This window comes from Bombina bombina, chromosome 1 (assembly GCF_027579735.1).
Source record: "Bombina bombina isolate aBomBom1 chromosome 1, aBomBom1.pri, whole genome shotgun sequence".
Lineage (NCBI taxonomy): Eukaryota > Metazoa > Chordata > Amphibia > Anura > Bombinatoridae > Bombina > Bombina bombina.
Genome location: NC_069499.1, coordinates 950,004,633 through 950,032,575, shown reverse-complemented (window position 1 = coordinate 950,032,575; position 27,943 = coordinate 950,004,633).

The following is a 27,943-nucleotide window of genomic DNA, read 5'->3' as shown; positions in this document are numbered from 1 at the left end:
ACAGTATATGCTGGGAGCCTGACACACAGGCTGGCCTGGCAACTACAATTAAATAACACTAGCAGACTGATGTAAAAGTTTTTTTTAAAAAAAAATGTACACTAATGTTACAACAGATATGAGTGGTGGCACTGAGGATAGAAGTAGGCACAGTATAGGCTGGGAGCCTGACACACAGGCTGGCACTAGTGGCAGGCTGGCCTGGCAACTACAATTAAATAACACTAGCAGACTGATGTAAAAGTTTTTTTTAAAAAAATGTACACTAATGTTACAACAGATATGAGTGTTGGCACTGAGGAGGGAAGTAGGCACAGTATATGCTGGGAGCCTGACACACAGGCTGGCACTAGTGGCAGGCTGGCCTGGCAACTAAAATTAAATAACACTAGCAGACTGATGTAAAGGTTTTTTTAAAAGAAGTTACACTAATGTACAACAGATATGAGTCGGTGGCACTGAGAATGGAAGTAGGCACAGTATATGCTGGGAGCCTGACACACAGGCTGGCACTAGTGGCAGGCCTGGCCTGGCAACTACAATTAAATAACACTAGCAGATTGATGTAAAAGTTTTTTTTTAAAAAATTACACTAATGTTACAACAGATATGAGTGGTGGCACTGAAGATGGAAGTAGGCACAGTATATGCTGGGAGCCTGACACACAGGCTGGCACTAGTGGCAGGCTGGCCTGGCAAACTAAAATTAAATAACACTAGCAGACTGATGTAAAAGGTTTTTTTAAAAAAAAGTTACACTAATGCTTACAACAGATATGAGTGGTGGCACTGAGGATGGAAGCAGGCACAGTATATGCTGGGAGCCTGACACACAGGCTGGCACTAGTGGCAGGCTGGCCTGGCAACTAAAATTAAATAACACTAGCAGACTGGTGTAAAAGTTTTTTTTTTTTTTTTTTAAATTACACTAATGTTACAACAGATATGAGTGGTGGCACTGAGGTTGGAAATAGGCACAGTATATGCTGGGAGCCTTCCACACAGGCGAGCACTAGTGGCAGGCTGGCCCTGGCAACTACAATTAAATAACACAGCAGACTGATGTAAAAGTTTTTTTGAAAACATTTACACTAATGTTACAACAGATATGAGTGGTGGCACTGAGAATGGAAAGTAGGCACAGTATATGCTGGGAGCCCTGACACACAGGCTGCACTAGTGGCAGGCTGGCCTGGCAACTACAATTAAATAACACTAGCCGACTGATGTAAAAGTTTTTTTTTAAAAAAATTACACTAATGTTACAACAGATATGAGTGGTGGCACTGAGGATGGAAGTAGGCAACAGTATATGCTGGGAGCCTGACACACAGGCTGGCACTAGTGGCAGGCTGGCCTGGCAACTAAAATTAAATAACACTAGCAGACTGATGTAAAAGTTTTTTTTTAAAAAAGTTACACTAATGTTACAAACAGATATGAGTGGTGGCACTGAGGATGGAAGTAGGCACACAGTATAGCTGGGAGCCTGACACACAGGCTGGCTCTAGTGACAGGCTGGCCTGGCAACTAAAATAAATTAATACTAGCAGACTGGTGTAAAAGTTTTTTTTTAAAAAAAATTACACTACTGTTACCAACAGATATGAGTGGTGGCACTGAGGATGGAAGCTAGGCACAGTATATGCTGGGAGCCTGCCACACAGGCTGCCACTAGTGGCAGGCTGGCCTGGCAACTACAATTAAATAACACTAGCAGACTGATGTCAAAGTTTTTTTTTAAAAAATTTACACTAATGTTACAACAGATATGTGTGGTGGCACTGAGGATGGAAGTAGGCACAGTATATGCTGGGAGCCTGACACACAGGCTGGCACTAGTGGCAGGCTTGCCTGGCAACTACAATTAAATATACACTATCAGACTGATGTAAAAGTTTATTTTAAAAAAAAAATTACACTAATGTTACAACAGATATGAGTGGTGGCACTGAGGATAGAAGTAGGCACAGTATATGCTGGGAGCCTGACACACAGGCTGGCACTAGTGGCAGGCTGGCCTGGCAACTAAAATTAAATAACACTAGCAGACTGTTGTAAAAGTTTTTTTTAAAAAAAGCTACACTAATGTTACAATAGATATGAGTGGTGGCACTGAGGATGGAAGTAGGCACAGTTTATGCTGGGAGCCTGACACACAGGCTGGCACTAGTGACAGGCTGGCCTGGCAACTAAAATTAAATAACACTAGCAGACTGATGTAAAAGGTTTTTTTCTTAAAAAAAATTACATCATGTTACAACAGATATGAGTGGTGGCACTGAGGGATGGAAGGAGGCACAGTAATATGCTGGAGCCTGACACACAGCTGCCACTAGTGGCAGGCTGGCCTGGCAACTACAATTAAATAACACTAGCAGACTGATGTAAAAGGTTTTTTTTTTTAAAAAAGTTACACTAATGTTACAACAGATATGAGTGGTGGCACTGAGGATGGAAGTAGGCACAGTTTATGCTGGGAGCCTGACACACAGGCTGGCACTAGTGACAGGCTGGCCTGGCAACTAAAATTAAATAACACTAGCAGACTGATGTAAAAGTTTTTTCTTAAAAAATTACACTAATGTTACAACAGATATGAGTGGTGGCACTGAGGATGGAAGGAGGCACAGTATATGCTGGGAGCCTGACACACAGGCTGCCACTAGTGGCAGGCTGGCCTGGCAACTACAATTAAATAACACTAGCAGACTGATGTAAAAGGTTTTTTTTGAAAAAATTTACACTAATGTTACAACAGATATGAGTGGTGGCACTGAGGATGGAAGTAGGCACAGTATATGCTGGGAGCCTGACACACAGGCTGACACGGCAACTACAATTAAATAACACTAGCAGACTGATGTAAAAGGTTTTTTTAAAAAAAAAGTTACACTAATGTTACAACAGATATGAGTGGTGGCACTGAGGATGGAAGTAGGCACAGTTTATGCTGGGAGCCTGACACACAGGCTGGCACTAGTGACAGGCTGGCCTGGCAACTAAAATTAAATAACACTAGCAGACTGATGTAAAAGTTTTTTCTTAAAAAATTACACTAATGTTACAACAGATATGAGTGGTGGCACTGAGGATGGAAGGAGGCACAGTATATGCTGGGAGCCTGACACACAGGCTGCCACTAGTGGCAGGCTGGCCTGGCAACTACAATTAAATAACACTAGCAGACTGATGTAAAAGTTTTTTTTTAAAAAAATTACACTAATGTTACAACAGATATGAGTGGTGGCACTGTGGCTGGCAGTGGCAGGCTGGCCTGGCAACTGAAATTAGTTTATACTAGCAGACTGATGTAAAAGTTTTATTTAAAAAAATTTACACTAATGTTACACCAGATATAAGTGGTGGAAAACAGAGCAATTAGGCACTGTATATGCTGTGACCCTGACACACAGGCCTGCTGGAAAATGAAATTAGATTACACTAGCAAACTGATGTAAAAGTTTTTATTTTTAAATTTACACTAATGTTACACCAGATATGAGTGGTGGCAGTGAGCACAGTATATGCTGTGAGCCTCACACACAGGCTGACAGGCAGGCAAATGCAATTAGATTACAAAAAAAAAAAAAAAAAACGACTGAAGTTCTAGCCCTAAAAAGGGCTTTTTGGGCTGAAGTTCTAACCCTAATAAGGGCTTTTTGGGGTGCTGTCCTTACAGCAGAGATCAGATGAGTCCTTCAGGACTGTAGTGGACACTGAATACAATAGCCTAGCTATCAATTTCCCTATAAAATCACCAGCAGCAGCACTATCCCTCCTCTCACTAAGAATGCAGGATCAGAATGATTCTAAAATGGCTGCTGCCCAGGAGCTGGGAGGGTCTGGGAGGGAGTGTCTGCTGCTGATTGGCTGAAATGTGTCTGCAGACTGTGAGATACAGGGTCAAAGTTTACTCAATGATGACAAATAGAGGGCGGATCGAACATCGCATATGTTCGCCCTCCGTGGCGAACGCGAACAAGCTAAGATCGCCGGGAACTGTTCTCCGGCCAACTGTTCGCGACATCACTAATTATGACTGACCTTATCCATTTTTTTTAGGGGACTGCTGCTTAAGGCATATTTCAACAACCCCCCTGAGACAGTTTATACCACAGACTGTAAATGATCAAGGTAATAAAGGCCTTTTTGATCTATCACCACTTGGATGAGGTTTTAAAAAGTTTGTTTAATCCATCTGTGGAGAGACCTTTATTAAAATGGTGGACAAATGACCTTTAGGAAATTATCTACTATCAAGAAACATAATAATGTACATTAATTTAAGTAAAAAGCAGTTCCAGGCCCCTAAATCCTTACAGGACAATAACAATATCACCATCAAGCCCGCTGATAAGGGCGGGTGTGGTGGTAGTGATGGACACAACCAAGTATAATCAAGAGATAATGCGACAACTGAGGATAATGTAACATATATGAAATTGGACTGTGATCCTTCTAATATTGTCTGTAAAAGTCTAGTTAATATACTTGATATGGGTTTATCTAATGAATTATTGACAAAGAAACTGTACGATTTTTTGCTTCCAAAATTTCCTATGGTGCCTGTTTTTTATGTGATCCCCAAGGTCCATAAAATATTGATAGATCCACCTGGGAGACCTATCGTGGCAGGGATTGATTCCCTCTTAAGCCCCACAACCCAATTTTTAGACAAAGTCCTTTCTCCCATGGTCACACAGGGTAGGTCTTATATCAGGGATACTGGTCATTTCATTGAGTCTATCTCCAAGTTGAGGTGATTTGGGGGGGGGGGGGGCGTCTATACTGCAACTTGAGACGTTACTTCCCTTTATACTGTCATACCCCATTCAGTGGGTATTGATTGTATTAGGAACGCATTAGCTAAGAATGACCAATATAGCCAGAAACAACAGGAATGGCTTTTTCAATTGCTTGATCTGGTGCTCACAAACAATTTCTTTTTGTATGAAAAACAATTCTATATGCAAAGGACAGGGATAGCAATGGGGTCCAATGTGGCCCCAGCCTATGCCTGTTTGGTCATGGACTCCATCGAAGAGAGAGTAGTCTACGGTGACCCCCCTGTTTACACAACACTGTCAGGGGTGGTTCCGCTACATTGATGACTTGTTCTATGTTGTGGCGGGGGCCCCCTGATAAGCTGCTTCAGCTTAAAGATAATATTGAGAGTGTGGTCCCTTTTCTTAAATTTATTTGTAAACAGGACCTACCATAAGGTGGAGTTCTGGATACCATGGTCCTAAAGCAGAATTGGTATACTCACTACAGACTTGTTTGTGAAAATCACTGATCACAATACCTTATTACATCGCAAAAGCTACCAATACCCCCGAAAGTGTTTGACAGTGTCCCCAATCCAAATTGATTAGGGTGGATAGGATAGTCTCTGATCCAAGGATGAGACAGGTTTAGGTCAGTTAAATGAAGAAAAAATTCATTAAGAGGGGTATGGACAGTCAGAAACTTAATGAAGTGGAGAAAATCCATTAATGATCCCCCTAAGAGATATACTACACCTGCCATTAAAGATTGAATTTCCTTACCTCATATAATGTTATGAGTCAAAACGTTTACAACATTATCAAGAGACATTGGCCATTATTGAAGGAAGCTTGCCCAGAACATAGAAGAATTCCAAAACCATCCCAAGAGCAGTCTTACCCGTAGGGGCAACAACCCCGGGTAAAAGATTGGTTAGAGCAATGCCCAAACCTGACTCTACCAATCAGAGGGGGACATAGACTTTTTGGTAAACCTAAAAATTGTATGTTTCCCTGTTTGGGTTGTGGTCAGTGTGGCAATGTCATCAAATGTGATTCTATTTTCTCATCCATATACTGGAGAAAAGTTTTTGATTAAGGGTTATTATTACATGCAAACTCTACGCATGTAGTTTATGCGTTAAAGTGCCTGTGTGGGCTATTATATGTAGGTGAGGTGACCCAGAGGGTCAGGGAACACATATGACCAACACAAATCCACAATCAGAAAGGAGAAAACATCTAATCTCCCGGTGCCGGCACACTTTTTAGAAAAAGGCCATCAAATTAATCAACTTAGATACATGGTCATAGACCAGGCCCCCAGACGTACTAGAGGGGGAGATAGGGCCAAAGATTAACTATATAGAGAGGCAAAATGGATTTGGAAACCAGATACCATGCATCTCAAAGGGCTTAATCCGGAGTATGACCTGCTTCCTTTCATTTAATGTGCTTTCTGTTTGGGTTATATTGATTTAAACTTTATTTGATGTACTTCATGAAATTACCAATGTATGTAATTTATTTAATTGTGTAGTAGAGTTAGCAACTTGCTGCACCTGTTTATAATTTGGTGGAACATTTCACTTCAGGAGTGTAGGGGTTAATTATGAGTGATGATGTGTATGAGGTCACCGTGTGATCTCACTTCCAGTTTGACCCCCTCCCCATTGTTTTGTTATTGGTCACCTGTGTCTATATTAGCTTGACATGTTCACTTGTTTGTTAGCTTGATAAAGGGGCAGGAGCCCCAAAACATTGCTCATAAAGGCGCTGTTGCCTTATACTGTGCGCTACCTGTGTTCTATTTGATATATTTACTAGGACCCTGGAAAGGGAGGTCCTCCAGGTGTGCACCTACATTTACCTAATATTGATTTAAAGGGACATTTTCCTGAGGTGTGTGCTGGTCCTGCTACTTTTCTACAAGTATTACACCCCTGATACCCTTGCCTGACAAAGTATGAAGGGTACTACTGATTGCAGGGGCTTTCTAAACAATGCAGGCTGCACTTCCGCAATGATCCTCACACCTTTCAGTCTCATAAGTCAAGGGTCACCTTTATCATTTCCTTGCTAAAGGGACAAGGCCCTAGCCTGGTCTCTCCCATTTTGGAACAGAACGCTACATTCCTTGCATGATGCTGATGAGTTCATTTTCTGCTTTATTTTCTGTGTTTGGGACTTCTGGCCATACCTCTCCTGAGGAATATTTCCTCCTGGATCTTCATCAGGGCAATAAAACTGTGGCACAATTTGCAATCAAGTTCTGCACCTTGGCACTTGAAACCACTTGGGATGGCAGTGCTCTCAAGGCAGCCTTTAGGAGGGGTATACATGAATGCATCAAAGATGAACTCACTTAAAGTGATATTCCTTCTTCTTTGGATGACTTTTATAGCGCTTTGTATCAATCTGGACTCTCGCTTTCAAGAAAGGGAAGCTGAGAGAGACAGAACAAGGAGGGTCCTCCCTCCCGTCCTCCTATTCGCCCAGTTTTGGCAGCATGCACTACCCCTTCAGCAGCTCAGTTACCTCAGTAGAGGAACCCATGGATCTCTCTCCTTCAAACCTTCAGCGTCCATAAGGCAGAGAAAGAAGGAGGACTGAGACTATGTTTTATTGTGGATCTAAACCCACCAACTAAAGGACTGTGACAATTTGGACGGGGAAAAGCCAATGCTTAGGGGATAACACTGGCTACCTCTAAGCATGGTCTCACTAAATCCCCTCACTCCTCTCAGATCCTGGTACCTGTTACCCTTACTTCCTTCGGAATACTTTCCACCACTCAAGCCTTCATTGATTCAGGGGCAGCTGGAAACTTCCTTGATCACCATTTTATTATTCAAGCTGGTTTGCCTCTTCTGCAGAAAGACATTGTCTCAAAATAACTACTCTGGATGGCACCCGCCGGGCGTGATCCATTTTGAATCAGCACCCCCTGACCCTGACTGTGGCAGTCCTCCACACTGAACAGCTGCGGTTTGAGGTCATTCATTCCCCAGCAAAGCCTGTCATCCTATGGTCTTCCTTGGCTTTGGTATACAATCCACAGTTCGACTGGGCTGAGGGACAACTGGCCTCCTGGGGTACCTCCTGTTTCCACTACTGCCCTGCTAAAGTCATTCCTCTGCCCCATATTCCCATATACAGTATACAGACTTCCTTCACACCTTCCTTCAGTATATACGGACTTTGCGGATGTGTTTGAAAAAAAAGCAGCCGGATGTGCTGCACCCCACCGTCCTTATGACTACAAGATCAACCTCTTTCCTGGAGCCCCACTTTCTCAAGGGAGGACTTATCCACTCTCCAAGGCTGAAACCAAATTCATGGAGGAGTGCATCCAAGAGAACCTAGCTAAAGGTTTAATTCACCCTTCCTCCTCTCCTGCTGGGGCTGGCTTCTTTTTTGTCACTAGAAGGATGGTGGGCTCAGACCCTGCATTGATTAAAGGGCCTTGAACAACATAAACCATCAAGAATCGCTATCCCATACCATTGATCACTGAACTTCCAGGACGCTCACTTTTTCACCAAATTTGACTTACGTGGGGCATACAATCTGATTCGCATCTTTCCAGGCCACGAATGGAAGACACCTTTAACACAAGATCTGGGCATTACGAATACCTTGTAAATGCCCTTTGGGTTGTGTAACACCCCTGCAGTCTTCCAGGCATTTGTCAACGATGTCTTCCATGACCTCCTCAACCACCACTGTCCATTTCTTATCTGGATGATATTCCTTGTTTTCTCTTCCACTTTAGAGGAGCATCATAGGCATTGTGAGACAGGTGCTTCTTCATCTCAGAGATAATTCGTTGGTAGCCAAGCTAGAAAGTGTGAGTTTGATCAAGTTCAGATCCTATTCCTTGGATATGTCATCTCAAAGGAGGGTTTTGCAATGGATCCTGCTAAACTCACCACAGTACTAGAATGGCCTAACCTACCTCTTTAATGAATTTGCAGAGGTCCTTGGGGTTCTCCAATTATTACCGCAAGTTTATAAAGAACTTTTCTCAAACAGTAGCTCCTCTCACTGAATTGACAAAACTGAACAAAGACTGTAAACATGGCCTCCTGAAGCCATAAATGCCTTCTCTTGCTTTTTGTTTCAGCTCCTGTGCTCCCGCCATCCTGATCCTGACCTACAGTTCACTTTAGAGGTAGATGCCTCCGAAATAAGGACTTGACTTCCAAGTCACACCCTGTAGCCTTTTTCTCTAAATGCTTTACTCCTGCTGAGAGGAACTATGATGTGGGTAATCGTGAACTCTTAGCCATTAAGATGGCCTTGACTGAATGGTGTCACTGGTTAGAGGGCACCGCCAATCCTCTTCAGATTCTCACCGACCACTAGAATCTAACTTAAATAGAAACTACTCATCGACTCAATCCTCGACAGGCCAGATAGGCCCTTGTTTTTTTTCCCGTTTTAACTTTGTGGTCTCTTATCTTTCTGGGACTAAGAACAAGAAGGTGGATGCCCTTTCCAGTCAGTTCCCTCACTCAAGTGATTCCTCAGAAGCTCCTATTGAACACATCACACCCCCCTCCTGTGTGGTCGCTTAACTCAATACCACCCTTCTGCAAAGATTGCAACATGCTCAGTCTAGTAAACCTCCTGGTGCCCCCATGGCCTCTGATATCCTCTTTGTACCTCTGACCCTACGTATCCCTGTGCTAGCCTGGGCTCATGATAGCAAACTCTCAGGACATCCTGGTTTGACTAGGACTTTCAGGCGTCTTTCCCAAAATGTTTGGTGTCCTACTATGAAGTCTGACACTCAGGATTATGTGAAAGCCTGCACAATTTGTGCTGCCAACAAGACTCCCCGATCCTTGACTCCTGGCTTGCTCCAACAATTGTCCATTCCCCAAAACGACCGCTGGACACACATAACAATGGACTTCATTGTGGACCTTCCTTCTTTGGACCACCATACAGTTATCTGGGTTGTGGTGGACGGCTTTTTCAGACTGGCTCACTTTGTACCCCTAACCAAACTGCCTTCTTCTCAGGAATTTGTTGTCCCTTTTTTCTATTACATGTGGTGTGACTTCATGGCATTCCTGTGTAAATTGTTTCCGACAGAGGTCCACAGTTCATCTCTGCCTTCTGGAGAGCCTTTTTGTAAGTTGATTGGAACCACTGTTTCCTTGTCATCTGGCTACCATCCTCAGACCAATGGACTAACTGAGAGAGCAAACCAGGATCTTGAAGCTTACCTTAGAGCCTTTGTCAATGCTCGCCATACTAACTGGTCTGAATTTCTACCCCAAGCCGAGCTGGCAAGAAACACTCATTGGCACTCTTCTCTGCGATGTTCTCCATTTCAAGCTGCAGCAGGGTATCAACCTCGTGTCTTTCCTCTTTCAGCTCAGTCCACTGGGGTCCCTGCCGCAGACCGACACGTCACTGAACTCACCACTCATTGGGAACGTATTCGCTCTCAGCTGCGTTTGGCTGTCTCTAGATATAAGAAGTTTGCTGATCGTCATAGGGCTTCTGTACGTGCCATTCCTGTGGGTGAACGTGTTTGGATCTTCTACTCAACCTATTCGTCAACGTCAACCCCTGTCACAAATTGGGGCCTAGGTTTATCGGTCCTTACAAGGTCCTGAAAAGACTGTTTCCGGTTTGCCTACAAAGTGGCCTTGCCAAAAACCCTACGCATACATCCAGTCTTCCACATCTCACTACTTAAACCTTACATCAAGAATAGATATACCCGGCTCCCGAGCTCCTCTTCCACTCTTGGTCCGTGGTGACCCCGAATATAAGGTAGCTAAGATTCTGGACTCCAGATACAGGCGCAGACAACTGCAGTATCTGATACATTGAAAGGGTTACTCCGTGGCAGATCATTCCTGGGTTCCTGCCCGTGATGTGCATGCTCCATCTCTGGTCTCCAGATTCCATGCTGCTCCATCCTTTAAGGCCGACTCTGGTTCCGGAGGAATCAGCCGTTGCTAGGGGTGTGGCATCTCCTTCCCTGCTCGTTGCTAGGGGCAGTGTCGGCTTGGGTGCGTGCAGCGCTGACATCATCGCCGCATCCTCTGGATGCCGGTCTGAGCTCAGTGGCACAAATCTGAGCCTATTTAAATGCTCTAAGAACGATCTGTCACTGCCCAAGAATAGGTGTTACTTGTGTGTGCTCCTGGGTGTGACCAAATCGTTCTTTCTTGTGTCTGATAACTGTTGCTGAACCTGCCTGTCTGACTACTACCTGCCTTAACCTTAAACTGCTGGATTGATCACTGTTGCTGAACCTGTCTGTCTGACCATTCTAGTGGTTTATCCTTGGACTGTTTTTACTGTTGCCTATCCCTGCCTGCCTAACCATTCTAGTGGTTCTATCCTTGGACTGCTCTGCTGTTGCCGCTGGGGACTTTCCTGCCTGTGGTGAGTGCCGCCTTCCTTATCTCACTAACTTTCTCTGCTCTGGGATATTCCCTATCATTCCGGCTCGACACCGGGATAACAAGACTACTGGCCGAGTTTGGTCTGATAGAGGAGTATCCCACGGTCATTACACTAACCCACCATTCCCCAACATAGCGATCTACCTAATATATGTTATTAACCCCTAATCCGCCATCCACCCACAATGCCAACAACCTATCAACATCTATTAACACGCAAACGCAAGAGTACCGATAAACACTAATGTAATGTTAGACTTTTTTATTTTTTGTAATTTAGATTAATTTAACTTATTTTTTTTTTTTTTTTTAATTGTAAGTTAGTATTTTTTAATTTTAGGTAATTGAGGTTAATTTAGGGGGTGTTAGATTAGGGGGCTTAGTAATTAAATCAGTTATTTGCGTTGTGGGGGGTTGGCATTTTAGGGGTTAATAGTGTAATTAGCTTTATTGCATTGTGGGGGGTTGACAGATTCAGGGTTACTATGTTAGATACTTTGCAATGTGGGGGGTGGCGGATTAGAGGTTAATAGATTTATTAGGTAGTTTGCAATGTTGGGGTTGGCGGATTTAGGGGTTAATACTTTTATTAGGTAGATTGGGATGTGGGGTGGCGGATTAGGGGTTAATTACTTTATTAGGCAGTTTGCGATGTGGGGGTTGGCGGATTAGGGATTCATTTATTTAAATAGTTATTGTGGTGGTGGAGACGGCGGTTGACAGGTAGATATTGCGCATGCGTTAGGTGTTGGTTAATACTTTTAGGCAATTACAGTGCTCACATACTCAGTGCAAGGCTTGTTGCGCCTGCCTATGTGTGGCGAGGTGAAAATTTAGTAACATTTCTGCATTTTTGCCGCGTAAGTCCTTGCGCTGAATATGTGATACCGATTTGCGACGTGGTTCTATATTAGTTTATTGGAGTAAAATTAGCGGGCGACGGTGAAATATAAGCTGCACAGTTATATGTGGCGCCGTATATATCTGATAGCAATACCCGACTGAAAACCGGCGACGCCGCATATGCAATCGCGCCCTAAGTACTTAATGTTTAATTAATTATAACTTAGTTGTTCTAATATGTGAAAGATAAAATAATTTAGTGAAAATTATATGTTAAAAAAGCAGGTAAATTAATCAAATTTATAATACGCCATTTGCGTATCCTATCTTTTCAATGGGATCTTTCTAACGCTGGTATTTAGAGTCCTGGCTGAAGTTAGCATTAGAAATCTAACGACAAGACTCCAGCCGCAGCAAAAAGCCAGGAGTTAAGAGCTTTCTGGGCTAACGCTGGTACATAAAGCTCTTAACTACTGTGCTCTAAAGTACACTAACACCCATAAACTACCTATGCACCCCTAAACCGATGCCCCCCCCCACATCGCCGCCACTCTAATAAATTTTTTTAACCCCTAATCACACCGCCGACCCCTATATTATATTTATTAACCCCTAATCTGCCGCCCCAAAGTCGCCGCCACCTACCTACACTTATTAACCCCTAATCTGGCCGACCGGACCTCACCGTTACTATAATAAATGTATTAACCCCTAATCCGCCTTCACTCCCACCTCAATAACCCTATAATAAATACTATTAACCCCTAATCTGCCCCTCTCTAACATCACCGACACCTAATTTCAAGTATTAACCCCTAATCTGCCGACTGTACCTTGCCGCTACTCTAATAAATTTATTAACCCCTAAAGCTGTCTAAACCCTAACACCCCCCCCTAAGTTAAATATAATTTTTAAATAACAAAATAAAATAAATCTTTATTAAATAAATTATTCCTATTTAAAGCTAAATACTTACCTGTAAAATAAACCCTAATATAGCTACAATATAAATAATAATTATATTGTAGCTATTTTAGGATTAATATTTATTTTACAGGTAACTTTGTATTTATTTATTTATTTTAACTAGGTACAATAGCTATTAAATAGTTAATAACTATTTAATAGCTACCTAGTTAAAATAATTACAAAATGACCTGTAAAATAAATCCTAACCTAAGTTACAATTAAACCTAACACTACACTAGCAATAAATTAATTAAAAAACTACCTACAATTACCTACAATTATCTACAATTAAACCTAACACTACACTATCAATAAATTAATTACATAAAATACCTACAAATAAATAAACTAACTAAAGTACAAAAAATAAAAAAACAACTAAGTTACAAAAAATAAAAAAATAATTTACAAACATTAGAAAAAGATTACAACAATTTTAAGCTAATTACACCTACTCTAAGCCCCCTAATAAAATAACAAAGCCCCCCAAATAAAAAAATGCCCTACCCTATTCTAAAATACAAATAGAAAAGCTCTTTAACCTTACCAGCCCTTAAAAGGGCCTTTTGCAGGGCATGCCCCAAAGAATTCAGCTCTTTTGCCTGAAAAAAAAAACCATACAATCCCTCCCAACATTACAACCCACCACCCACATACCCCTAATCTAACCCAAACCCCCCTTAAATAAACCTAAACACTAAGCCCCTGAAGATCTCCCTACCTTATCTTCACCATGCGGGTATCACCGATCCGTCCAGAGGAGCCTCCGAAGTCTTAATCCAAGCCCAAGCAGAGACTGAAGAAGTCCATCATCGGGCTGAAGTCTTGATCCAAGGCGGGCGCTGAAGAAGTTCATCATTGGCTGAAGTCTTGATCCAAGCGGGGCGCTGAAGAGGTCCATCATTGGGCTGAAGTCTTCTATCAAGCGGCATCTTCAATCTTCTTTCTTCTGGAGCCATCTTCTTCCAGCCGACGCGGATCCATCCTCTTCTACCGATGCCTACTCGCCGAATGACGGTTTAAATGACGTCATCCAAGATGGCGTCCCTTGAATTCCGATTGGCTGATAGGATTCTATCAGCCAATCGGAATTAAGGTAGGAAAATTTCTGATTGGCTGATGGAATCAGCCAATTAGATTCAAGTTCAATCGATTGGCTGATCCAATCAGTCAATCAGATTGAGCTCGCATTCTATTGGCTGTTCCGATCAGCCAATAGAATGCGAGCTCAATTTGATTGGCTGATTGGATCAGCCAATCGGATTGAACTTGAATCTGATTGGCTGATTCCATCAGCCAATCAGAATTTTCCTACCTTAATTCCTAATATAGCTACAATATAAATAATAATTATATTGTAGCTATTTTAGGATTAATATTTATTTTACAGGTAACTTTGTATTTATTTATTTATTTTAACTAGGTACAATAGCTATTAAATAGTTAATAACTATTTAATAGCTACCTAGTTAAAATAATTACAAATGACCTGTAAAATAAATCCTAACCTAAGTTACAATTAAACCTAACACTACACTAGCAATAAATTAATTAAAAAACTACCTACAATTACCTACAATTATCTACAATTAAACCTAACACTACACTATCAATAAATAATTACATAAAATACCTACAAATAAATAAACTAACTAAAGTACAAAAAATAAAAAAACAACTAAGTTACAAAAAATAAAAAAATAATTTACAAACATTAGAAAAAGATTACAACAATTTTAAGCTAATTACACCTACTCTAAGCCCCCTAATAAAATAACAAAGCCCCCCAAATAAAAAAATGCCCTACCCTATTCTAAAATACAAATAGAAAAGCTCTTTAACCTTACCAGCCCTTAAAAGGGCCTTTTGCAGGGCATGCCCCAAAGAATTCAGCTCTTTTGCCTGAAAAAAAAAACCATACAATCCCTCCCAACATTACAACCCACCACCCACATACCCCTAATCTAACCCAAACCCCCCTTAAATAAACCTAACACTAAGCCCCTGAAGATCTCCCTACCTTATCTTCACCATGCCGGGTATCACCGATCCGTCCAGAGGAGCCTCCGAAGTCTTAATCCAAGCCCAAGCAGAGACTGAAGAAGTCCATCATCGGGCTGAAGTCTTGATCCAAGCGGGCGCTGAAGAAGTTCATCATTGGGCTGAAGTCTTGATCCAAGCGGGCGCTGAAGAGGTCCATCATTGGGCTGAAGTCTTCTATCAAGCGGCATCTTCAATCTTCTTTCTTCTGGAGCCATCTTCTTCCAGCCGACGCGGATCCATCCTCTTCTACCGATGCCTACTCGCCGAATGACGGTTAAATGACGTCATCCAAGATGGCGTCCCTTGAATTCCGATTGGCTGATAGGATTCTATCAGCCAATCGGAATTAAGGTAGGAAAATTCTGATTGGCTGATGGAATCAGCCAATTAGATTCAAGTTCAATCCGATTGGCTGATCCAATCAGTCAATCAGATTGAGCTCGCATTCTATTGGTGTTCCGATCAGCCAATAGAATGCGAGCTCAATTTGATTGGCTGATTGGATCAGCCAATCGGATTGAACTTGAATCTGATTGGCTGATTCCATCAGCCAATCAGAATTTTCCTACCTTAATTCCGATTGGCTGAGTAGGCGTCGGTAGAAGAGGATGGATCTGCGTCGGCTGGAAGAAGATGGCTCCGGAAGAAAGAAGATGAAGATGCCGCTTGATAGAAGACTTCAGCCCCGATGATGGACCTCTTCAGCGTGCCGCTTGGATCAAGACTTCAGCCCGATGATGGACTTCTTCAGCGCCCGCTTGGATCAAGACTTCAGCCCGATGATGGACTTCTTCAGCGCCCGCTTGGATCAAGACTTCTGCCCGATGATGGACTTCTTCAGCCCCCGCTTGGGCTTGGATGAAGACTTCGGAGGCTCGTCTGGACAGATCGGTGATTCCCGGCGTGGTGAATATAAGGTAGGGAGATCTTCAGGGGCTTAGTGTTAGGTTTATTTAAGGGGAGTTTGGGTTAGATTAGGGGTATGTGGGTGGTGGGTTGTAATGTTGGGGGGGTATTGTATGTTTTTTTTTTCAGGCAAAAGAGCTGAATTCTTTGGGGCATGCCCCGCAAAAGGCCCTTTTAAGGGCTGGTAAGGTAAAAAAGCTTTTCTATTTGTATTTTAGAATAGGGTAGGGCATTTTTTTATTTTGGGGGGTTTGTTATTTTATTAGGGGGCTTAGAGTAGGTGTAATTAGCTTAAAATTGTTGTAATCTTTTTCTAATGTTTTGTAAATTATTTTTTTTATTTTTTGTAACTTAGTTCTTTTTTTATTTTTTGTACTTTAGTTAGTTTATTTATTTGTATTTATTTGTAGGTATTTTATGTAATTAATTTATTGATAGTGTAGTGTTAGGTTTAATTGTAGATAATTATAGGTATTTTATTTAATTAATTTATTGATAGTGTAGTGTTAGGTTTAATTGTAACTTAGGTTAGGATTTATTTTACAGGTAATTTTGTAATTATTTTAACTAGGTAGCTATTAAATAGTTATTAACTATTTAATAGCTATTGTACCTGGTTAAAATAAATACAAAGTTACCTGTAAAATAAATATTAATCCTAAAATAGCTATAATATAATTATAATTTATATTGTAGCTATATTAGGGTTTATTTTACAGATAAGTATTTAGCTTTAAATAGGAATCATTTATTTAATAAGAGTTAATTTATTTCGTTAGATAAAAATTATATTTAACTTAGGGTTAGACTTAGCTTTAGGGGTTAATAAATTTAATAGAGTAGCGGTGAGGTCCGGTAGGCAGATTAGGGGTTAATACTTGAAGTTAGGTGTCGGTGATGTTAGGGAGGGCAGATTAGGGGTTAATGCTATTTATTATAGGGTTAGTGAGGCGGATTAGGGGTTAATAACTTTATTATAGTAGCGGTGAGGTCCGGTCGGCAGATTAGGGGTTAATAATTGTAGGTAGGTAGCGGCGATGTTGGGGGGGGCAGATTAGGGGTTAATAAGTGTAAGGTTAGGGGTGTTTAGACTCGGGGTACATGTTAGGGTGTTAGGTGCAGACTTAGGAAGTGTTTCCCCATAGGAAACAATGGGGCTGCGTTAGGAGCTGAACGCTGCTTTTTTGCAGGTGTTAGTTTTTTTTCAGGTCAAACGGCCTCATTGTTTCCTATGGGGGAATCGTGCACGAGCACGTTTTTGAAGCTGGCCGCGTCCGTAAGCACCGCTGGTATTGAGAGTAGCAGTGGCGGTAAATTATGCTCTACGCTCCCTTTTTGTAGCCTAATGCAGCCCTTCTGCGAACTCTAAATACCAGCGGTATTTAAAAGGTGCGGGAGAAAAAAAGCATGCGTAGCTAACGCACCCCTTTGGCCGCAGAATTTAGCGGATAGTGTAATACTGTTAAGAAAAAAATCTTAAACAAAAAAATGTTAATTTTACAATAAACAAATTATTTTTGTTAAATATCAACTCATAATGCTTTAGTGTAGTTAACCAAAGAGTAGATATTTCCCTGTAGGTTGCCTGTGTTTCACTGTAGTCCCTGATAAAATTAAAGTCAGAGCTTGATCCCCCAAGTGCAGTGGCGTCACTAGGGTTGGTGTCACCCGGTGCGGTAAGTTATGGTGTCACCCCCCAGAAAGTAGACACACACAAAAACACAGGCACACACACATACAAACACTCAGACACACTTAAATACATACTCAGATGCACACACAAACACTCGGAAACACACTCAAACACACACACAAAAACACTGAGACACACACACACAAACTCAGACACACACATTCAAAATATGTAGGCCTAGATTTGGAGTTTGGCGGTAGCCGTGAAAACCAGCGTTAGAGGCTCCTAACGCTGGTTTTAAGCTACCGCCGGTATTTGGAGTCACTCAAAATAGGGTCTAACGCTCACTTTTCAGCCGCGACTTTTCCATACCGCAGATCCCCTTACGTTAATTGCGTATCCTATCTTTTCAATGGGATTTTTTCTAACTCCGGTATTTTAGAGTCGTTTCTGAAAGTGAGCGTTAGACATCTAACGACAAAACTCCAGCCGCAGGAAAAAAGTCAGTAGTTAAGAGCTTTCTGGGCTAACCGCCGGTTTCTAAAGCTCTTAACTACTGTACTCTAAAGTACACTAAACACCCATAAACTACCTATGTACCCCTAAACCGAGGTCCCCCCCACATCGCCGACACTCGAATAAAATTTTTTAACCCCTAATCTGCCGACCGCCACCTATGTTATCCTTATGTACCCCTAATCTGCTCCCCCTAACACCGCCGACCCCTGTATTATATTTATTAATCCCTAATCTGCCCCCCTCAACATCGCCTCCACCTGCATACACTTATTAACCCCTAATCTGCCGACCGCAAAGCGCCGCCACCTACGTTATCCTTATGTACCTCTAATCTGCTGCCCCTAACACAGCCGACCCCTATATTATATTTATTAACCCCTAATCTGCCCCCCTCAACGTCGCCTCCACCTGCCTACACTTATTAACCCCTAATCTGCCGAGCGATCCTGAGCGCTACTATAATAAAGTTATTAACCCCTAATCCGCCTCACTAACCCTATAATAAATAGTATTAACCCCTAATCTGCCCTCCCTAACATCGCCGACACCTAACTTCAATTATTAACCCCTAATCTGCCGACCGGAGCTCACCGCTACTCTAATAAATGTATTAACCTCTAAAGCTAAGTCTAACCCTAACACTAACACCCCCCTAAATTAAATATAATTTACATCTAACGAAATTAATTAACTCTTATTAAATAAATTATTCCTATTTAAAGCTAAATACTTACCTGTAAAATAAATCCTAATATAGCTACAATCTAAATTATAATTATATTATAGCTATTTTAGGATTTATATTTATTTTACAGGTAACTTTGTATTTATTTTAACCAGGTACAATAGCTATTAAATAGTTAAGAACTATTTAATAGCTAAAATAGTTAAAATAATTACAAAATTACCTGTAAAATAAATACTAACCTAAGTTACAATTAAACTATCAATAAATTAATTAAATAAACTACCTACAATTACCTACAATTAACCTAACACTACACTATCAATAAATTAATTAAATACAATTCCTACAAATAAATACAATTAAATAAACTAGCTAAAGTACAAAAAATAAAAAGAACTAAGTTACAAAAAATAAAAAAAAATATTTACAAACATAAGAAAAATATGACAACAATTTTAAACTAATTACACCTACTCTAAGCCCCCTAATAAAACAACAAAGCCCCCCAAAATAAAAAATGCCCTAACCTATTCTAAATTACTAAAGTTAAAAGCTCTTTTACCTTACCAGCCCTGAACAGGGCCCTTTGCGGGGCATGCCCCAAGAAATTCAGCTCTTTTGCCTGTAAAAAAAAACCATACAATACCCCCCCCAACATTACAACCCACCACCCACATACCCCTAATCTAACCCAAACCCCCCTTAAATAAACCTAACACTAAGCCCCTGAAGATCATCCTACCTTGTCTTCACCAGGTATCACCGATCCGTCCTGGCTCCAAAATCTTCATCCAACCCAAGCAGGGGGTTGGCGATCCATCATCCGGTGGCTAAAGAGGTCCAGAAGAGGCTCCAAAGTCTTCATCCTATCTGGGAAGATGAGGCGATCCGGACCGGCAACCATCTTGATCCAAGCGGCATCTTCTATCTTCATCCGATGACGACCGTCTCCATCCTGAAGATCTCCACCGCGGACCATCTTCTTCCGGCGACGTCCAACTGAAGAATGACGGTTCCTTTAAGGGACGTCATCCAAGATGGCGTCCCTCGAATTCCGATTGGCTGATAGGATTCTATCAGCCAATCGGAATTAAGGTAGGAATATTCTGATTGGCTGATGGAATCAGCCAATCAGAATCAAGTTCAATCCGATTGGCTGATCCAATCAGCCAATCAGATTGAACTCGCATTCTATTGGCTGATCGGAACAGCCAACAGAATGCGAGCTCAATCTGATTGGCGGATAGCGGGGGCGGCAGAATAGGGGTTAATAAGTGTAAGGTTAGGGGTGTTTAGACTCGGGGTACATGTTAGAGTGTTAGCTGCAGACGTAGGAAGTGTTTCCGCATAGCAAACAATGGGGGTGCGTTAAGAGCTGAACGCAGCTTTTTTGCAGGTGTTAGGTTTTTTTTCAGCTCAAACAGCCCCATTTTTTCCTATGGGGGAATCGTGCACGAGCACGTTTTTGAGGCTGGCCGCGTCCGTAAGCAACTCTGGTATTGAGAGTTGAAGCTGCGTTAAAAATGCTCTACTCTCCTTTTTTGGAGCCTAACGCAGCCTTTATGTGGACTCTCAATACCAGAGTTATTTTTATGGTGCGGCCAGAAAAAAGCCTGCATTAGTTTTTCGGGTCGTTACCGACAAAACTCCAAATCTAGCCGTTAAACTGCACTGCATTAATTATAAAGCTCATGCCTAGAGCTGCTCCCTGGCTCAGCAGAGCATCAAATGAAAGATAAACAGAGCACTCTAAAATAAATCACTGAAGAAAAGGTTTAGGCTCAAACTATGAAAATTCTGCTCTCTGACCCTGTTCCAAGTCTGTCAGTGCACATCCCTGGGCCGCATGTCACTGAGCAGTGAGCACAGATAGGCAGGCAGGTTTAGGCTAGCAGCGCAACTTTGCAAGCCCCACGGCACGCCCACAACATTCATAGTGAAATTGGGCAGGGGAGGAGCAAAGTACAAACAAGCAAAAGCAGCTGGGAAAACTATTTGTTGAAATTGCAGCACTTGCTCAAGGGCCAAAAAAATTGTGTGTCTACAACTTCCCCAGTCCCACTAATGTTCACAAATGCCAGACCCTCTAATAAAATAATCTATGCATCTCAACATTGTATTTCTTTGAATTTCCTTCAAATTAAAAAAAAAAACTTTTTTTTTGTTTTGGTGTCACCCCCTGGAGGGTGTCACCCAGGTGCGGCCCGCACCCCCCGCATCCCCCTAGTGACGCCACTGCCCAAGTGTACATTCCTGCTCAAATAACCAAGCTACAAACCAATAGGGTTGAAACGGTCTCAGCCCACTTTATTAACAATGTTAAAATAACATCAATAAAAGCATAACTTAACAAATAAAATAACCACCAAAATCAAAAAAGTCCCCTGCCCATTCAATTCCAAGATAAAAAAAGAAAGATGACTCCCTTCCACCTTTTATCAGACTTTGGCATATATTTTTCAAGCCGTCAACCGCAGATACGCTGGAATTCCGCAGCGTATTTGTGGCGAGCCTGATTCGCCTTAGTTATCAATCCCTACAGACCGGCAAAAGTAGAATTTTGAGACGTAACATACGATCCGCCGGACACAGATCGATGCTTGCATAACTACAGATGTTCCGAACGCAAGTTCGGCACAATCTGACTTCTTTTGTAAGTTATCAAATATCTACCAGGTACGCTCGACACTATTCCGGCCCAGCGCACCTGGTTTTCAATCCGCCGCTCTGGAGGCCGCTAATGCCATAGGAATCAATGGGAGTCGGAAAGCAGTGAAAGCTTATGTTCGCTGCTGCCCAATATCCCATTGATTCCTATGGGAATGTATACACCTAACACCCTAACATGTACCCCAAGTCTAAACACCCCTAATCTGCCCCCCCCTACACCGCCGCCACCTACATTATACTTATTAACCCCTAATCTGCCACCCCCTATACCGCCACCACCTAAATAAAAGTTATTAACCCCTATCCTGCCGCTCCCGGACCCCCTCCGCAACTAAATAAACTTATTAACCCCTAAACCGCTGCTCCCGGAGCCCACCGCCACCTATATTATACTTATTAAAACCTAATCTGCCATCCCCCACACCACCACCACCTACATTATATTTATAAACCCCTAATCTGCCCCCCCTACACCGCCGCCACCTACCTACATTTATTAACCCCTACGTCGCTGTCACTATATTAAATTTATTAACCCCTAAGCCTAAGTCTAACCCTAAAACCCCCTAACTTAAATATAATTTAAATAAATCTAAATAAATATTACTATCATTAAATAAATTATTCCTATTTAAAACTAAATACTTACCTGTAAATTAAACCCTAAGATAGCTACAATATGTTCTAATCAGCCAATAGAATGTGAGCTCAATCCTATTGGCTGATTGGATCAGCCAATAGGATTGAACTTCAATCATATTGGATGATTGCATCAGCCAATAGGATTTTTCCTACCTTAATTCCGATTGGCTGATAGAATACTATCAGCCAATCGGAATTGAAGGGACGCCATCTTGGATGACGTCACTTAAAGGAACCTTCATTCTTCAGTCGCCGTCGAAAGAAGAGGATGCTCCGCGTCGGATGTCTTGAAGATGGACCAGCTCCGGATGGATGAAGATAGAAGATGCCACCTGGATGAAGACTTCTGCCCGTCTGGAGGACCACTTCTGCCGGCTTTGTTGAGGACTTTGGCCCGGTTGGGTGAAGACTTCTCAAGGTAGGGTGATCTTCAATGGGGTAGTGTTAGGGTTTATTAAGGGGGGATTGGGTGGGTTTTAGAGTAGGGGTGTGTGGGTGGTAGGTTGTAATGTTGGGGGGATATTGTAATTTTTTTTTACAGGTAAAAGACCTGATTACTTTGGGGCAATGCGCCGCAAAAGGCCCTTTTAAGGGCTATTTGTAATTAAGTATAGGGTAGGGCATTTTATTATTTTGGGGTGCTTTTTTATTTTATTAGGGGGGCTTAGATTAGGTGTAATTAGTTTAAACTTCTTGTAATTGTAGGTAGTTTAGGTAATTAGCTTTGGCCCGGTTGGGTTGAAGACTTCTCAAGGTAGGGTGATCTTCAATGGGGTAGTGTTAGGTTTTATTAAGGGGGGATTGGGTGGGTTTTAGAGTAGGGGTGTGTGGGTGGTGGGTTGTAATGTTGGGGGGATATTGTAATTTTTTTTTACAGGTAAAAGACCTGATTACTTTGGGGGCAATGCGCCCGCAAAAGGCCCTTTTAAGGGCTATTTGTAATTAAGTATAGGGTAGGGAATTTTATTATTTTGGGGGGTCTTTTTTATTTTATTAGGGGTCTTAGATTAGGTGTAATTAGTTTAAACTTCTTGTAATTTTTTTTCCCCGTAATTTAGTGGGGGTTTTTTTTTTCCATAATTTAGTTTATTGAATTTAATTGTAATTAATTGTAGGTAGTTTAGGTAATTAGTTTAATGATAGTGTAGTGTTAGGTGTAATTGTAATTTAGGTTAGGATTTATTTTACAGATAATTTTGTACTTATTTTAGCTAGGTAGTTATTATATAGTTAATAACTATTTAATAACTATTGTGCCTAGTTAAAATAAATACAAAGTTGCCTGTGAAATAAATATAAATCCTAAGCTAGCTACAATGTAACTATTAGTTATATTGTAGCTATCTTAGGGTTTATTTTATCGGTAAGTATTTAGTTTTAAATAGGATTAATTTATTTAATTATGTTAAATTTATTTCGTTTAATTTAAATTATATTTAAGTTAGGGGGGTTAGTTTTATGTTTAGACTTAGGTTTAGGGGTTAATACCTTTAATATAGTAGCGGCGACGTTGGGGGTGGCAGATTAGGGGTTAATAAATGTAAGTAGGTGTCGGCGATGTTAGGGCAGGCAGATTAGGGGTTAATACAATTTAACTAGTGTTTGCGAGGCGGGAGTGTGGCGGTTTAGGGGTTAATACATTTATTAAAGTGACGGCAATGTCCGATCGGCAGATTAGGGGTTAAATAATTGTATTATAGTGTTTGCGATGTGGGGGGGGGGGGCCTCGGTTTAGGGGTTAATAGGTAGTTTATGGGTGTTTAGTGTACTTTTTTAGCACTTTAGTTAAGAGTTTTATGTTCCGGCATTAGCCCATAAAACTCTTAACTACTGACTTTTAAATGCGGTAGAAGTCTTGACAGGAGAGGGTCTACCGCTAACCTCTTCCAAGACTCGTAATACCAGCGTTAGGCAAATCCCATTAAAAAGATAGGATACGCAATTGGCGTAAGGGGTTTTGCGGTTGCCTCGAGTCGCAAAAGAAAAGTGAGAGGTAGACCCTTTCCTGCCTGACTCATAATACCAGCGGGCATTAAAAAGCAGCGTTGGGACCTCTCAACGCTGCTTTTTAAGGCTAATGCCAAACTCATAATCTAGGCGTATTTGTGGAAATTGCAGCGCTGGCTCAAGGGGCAAAAAAATGAAGTGTCTACAACTTCCCCAGTCCCACTAATGTTCACAAATGCTGGCCCCTTTAAAAGGGTGTCACCCGGGCGAGGCCCGCACCCCCTTAGTGACGCCTCTGATACCATGGACATATCATGGATACAAATAAAAGCCTCAGAGGACATGTAGAAGAGAAACCACTTCCACAGTAGATTACAATGGGCTAGATTATGAGTGGAGCGCTATTTTTCAGTCCAGCTATTACAAGTTAAAAGTAAAAAGTTTTCCCACAAGCACTAACCTGACAAGTTGAACGTATTCCCCCATAGACTTCAAAGGAGCGCAAAAATGGGGAAAACCTAACACTCAACAAGTTACGTAAACCCGATTGTGCTTTCTCAAGCGAGCTAACCTGACATGAAATTAATATTTAACATTCCAATGTTCTTCACTTAGCAGAATATGTTCTATTTATTCTTAAATACATATTTCTACATATATCAGATGTTTTTTGGTAGAATATATACTGTAAATATATATAAATAATATCAGGACATATTTCCATACATGAAGAACATTGGAATGTGAAATATTTACAGTAAATACACAGTTAACACTTTATGAAATATGAATATTACATAAATATGATTTTACATGCTTTCAGCTACTTGACTGCAAAGGGCTCCAATGCACTTATATGTATATGTGTGTGTGTGTATATATATATATATATATATATCCATGTATACATATGTATTTATGTGTTTCTATGTGTATATATGTCTGTGAAAGTATATATATATATATATGCATACATATACATATTTAGACATGTATATGAATGTATCTCTATGTTAAAGCCATTTGCATGACTTAACACCTGAGACCTCATATCTTTAATAATTGTATTAAATAGTGTTATTATGAGTGAACTGTACTTTAATTGTATTTTGTGCAACTTTTTTGGTCGAGCTCTGAAGTCGCAATATCCCGATGCACGTTAAATCAATTGCGCTCAAGTGAACACGTTTACTTTTCAACTTGTAATATGTGCTAATTCCGACATGCGCAAAGATCTGCGATAAACCCCTTTTCTGCTCACACACATCATTAGCTATTTGTAATCTAGTCTAATTTCAGTTATCCACTCTTAATAAATATAAATTAAAGACAAACTCATGTAAACACACTCATACACAAACTCATACATACACGCACTCACACAAATACACACTCATACACACACCCACCTATACACACACACAAACTCGTACATACACACATACAAACTCATACATACACACATACAAACTCATACATACACACATACAAACTCATACATAAGCACAGACTCATACATAAGCCCATAAGTAATTAAATGCCCTATCCTCCTGGCTTGCTGAATTATAACTTAACAGTCATAAAACTGACTGAACACTAACAATAACTTATGTAACTTAAAACTTATAACTTTGAAATAAATACTTATAACTTTGAAACAAATACACAAACACAGAGTGTGGGTAAAGACCCGTGGGTCACGTTTAGTATGAAACATAGGAACTGGCTGGAAGCAACAAGGCAAACCTACACCAGGTGTCAGCAATCTAGCTAGGAGAGTAAGCACCCCCTGCTAGGAAGATGGACCACGCCTGTGAATGTCCACACAAGTGGAGCTCAGCTGCAAGCACAGGCTTAGAGAGTTCTCGGCAACATCAAATGGGGGAGGTACCCCAGGTGCGCACCTGCGGACACTACCCTCCCCCTGGGACAGATGTCACTCTACCTCTGATGGCAAAATGGTGCATGAGCTAACCGTCACAAGAGACAGCCCACAGGCACAGCTCTTGCCATCACCCTCATAGGTGTAACAAAATAGCACGCCTCAAATTACATAGGAACAGGTCAATGCCCCTCTCAGAGAGGTACACCCTGTCCCTCCTATAGAGGCTCCTCTCAGCTATTGTGATGTTCCCATGTTCCACAACAAACCCTCCTAACTGCTCTAGGAAAATCCTAACTTCTCTGTTAAGCTTCTTCCGGACCTGGAAGGCCGCCCTGTGGGACTGCATATGGTGCCACTCAATTCTAGGGATGATGTTGGACCCCCCTAACCTTGCGTTAGGGACCCAAGTCTGAAAAGCGTGCAGATCCGACTGAATCACTGCACTTAGCTGCTTGCATGGTAAGAGCCCCATTTCATTCCCTCCCCTGCGTGAATGATCATAACGTGGAGTTTCTCCCACCTATGCATTACCCCATTCAATAACTCAGGCAGACCCTGCCAAGTCAGACCCCTACGCCACAGCCATCTAATGGTGACCCTAGATCAAGGGAATCCCAGCTGTCACCCATCAGGTCTTGCGATCGCTCTCAACTCAGCCAATGGATGTAGGATTGACCTGTGATGCACACTCCCAATGGACCATCCCTCGACCTGCAAAGAAACAACAGCTAACGGGAACATCGCAAATTGAAACAAAAAATTCACACAGTTAATGGCCTAACGTACAACAGGTATCTCTTAGACCTCCATCTCCCCAGTGATCTAATGTAGTCAGCAAACCAACCCAAACCCGTGGCGGGTGGTAGTCGATGCTGGCCAGCTCAGGAATCTCCTGATTTGAAATCTTGTCAACTGGGAACCGTTCCCCATGAACAAGGAACTGTGACGGACCCTCGGATGCACGTCCATGTAGGTCCTGAGGAGCCTGATTGGGCAACAAGCTGAACCCTTGTGGGCCGGTAAAGACATCCAAATTACTTTCCCTTCTTGGACGGTCTTCGATGTGGGAATAAACACAAGAATAGACAACTCGTCGTTCTTGACATGAAAGGCCTGAAGACCTCCAGGCTTGTTCCTCAAGGGGGGATCAATTCCCCCACCCTGAGTGCCCTTGAAAAGCCAACCGAATGCAGTGGAGAATAGGGTAGACTCGTAGGCAGAAGAACACACTGCAGGCAAAGCTTGACACAGGACAAACAATCGTTTGATTGTGACGTCCTATGTTCTGGGCATATGCCCCAACCCCTCAATACTTGCCTAACCAGGAAGGTTTTTGAAGAGTCAGCAAGGCCATATAGCTTACAGAAGAAGGACATGGCGGTCAGGTGAGAACCGACCACTCCTCTGGATACCCTGTTACCTTTAAGCTTGGTGATCCACTCCAGAAGACCCCATTGGTCACCATCACAAGATAGCCGGACCCGTCCTATCGCAGAAAGCAATCCACTCAGACCAGTGCTTCACATAAGTGTTCCAGGTAGAAGGGGCCAGCGAAGACTGGATCATAACAATCAAAGGTCCCCATCCAGCGCCACCTGCCATAGATAATCAGGAAAAAAGGTATCCGTTAGTATCCACCTGAGGAACTAATGCATAGAAGGTTTCCCATTGAAAATGGGAGATCGCATCAGCAGTCCAATTCTGGACACCAGGGACATGCTTAGCATGGAACACAATGTTCAGGTGCAGACACCTCAGCACCAGGAGCCTTAAGTATCACACCACCGGAGGAGACCCAGATTAGAGCTTGTTAATGGCAAAGACAACACCCATGTTATCCGTCCAGATACCACTTTGTGGCCTCAGAGCTGCTCGTCCCAAACCTCAAGGGCCACTATGATGGGGAAAAGCTCCAAAAGATACAGATTCCGAAAAAGCCCCTTTTCAACCCATGACTAAGGCCACGGGCCGGCACTCCATTGAACAGACAAAAA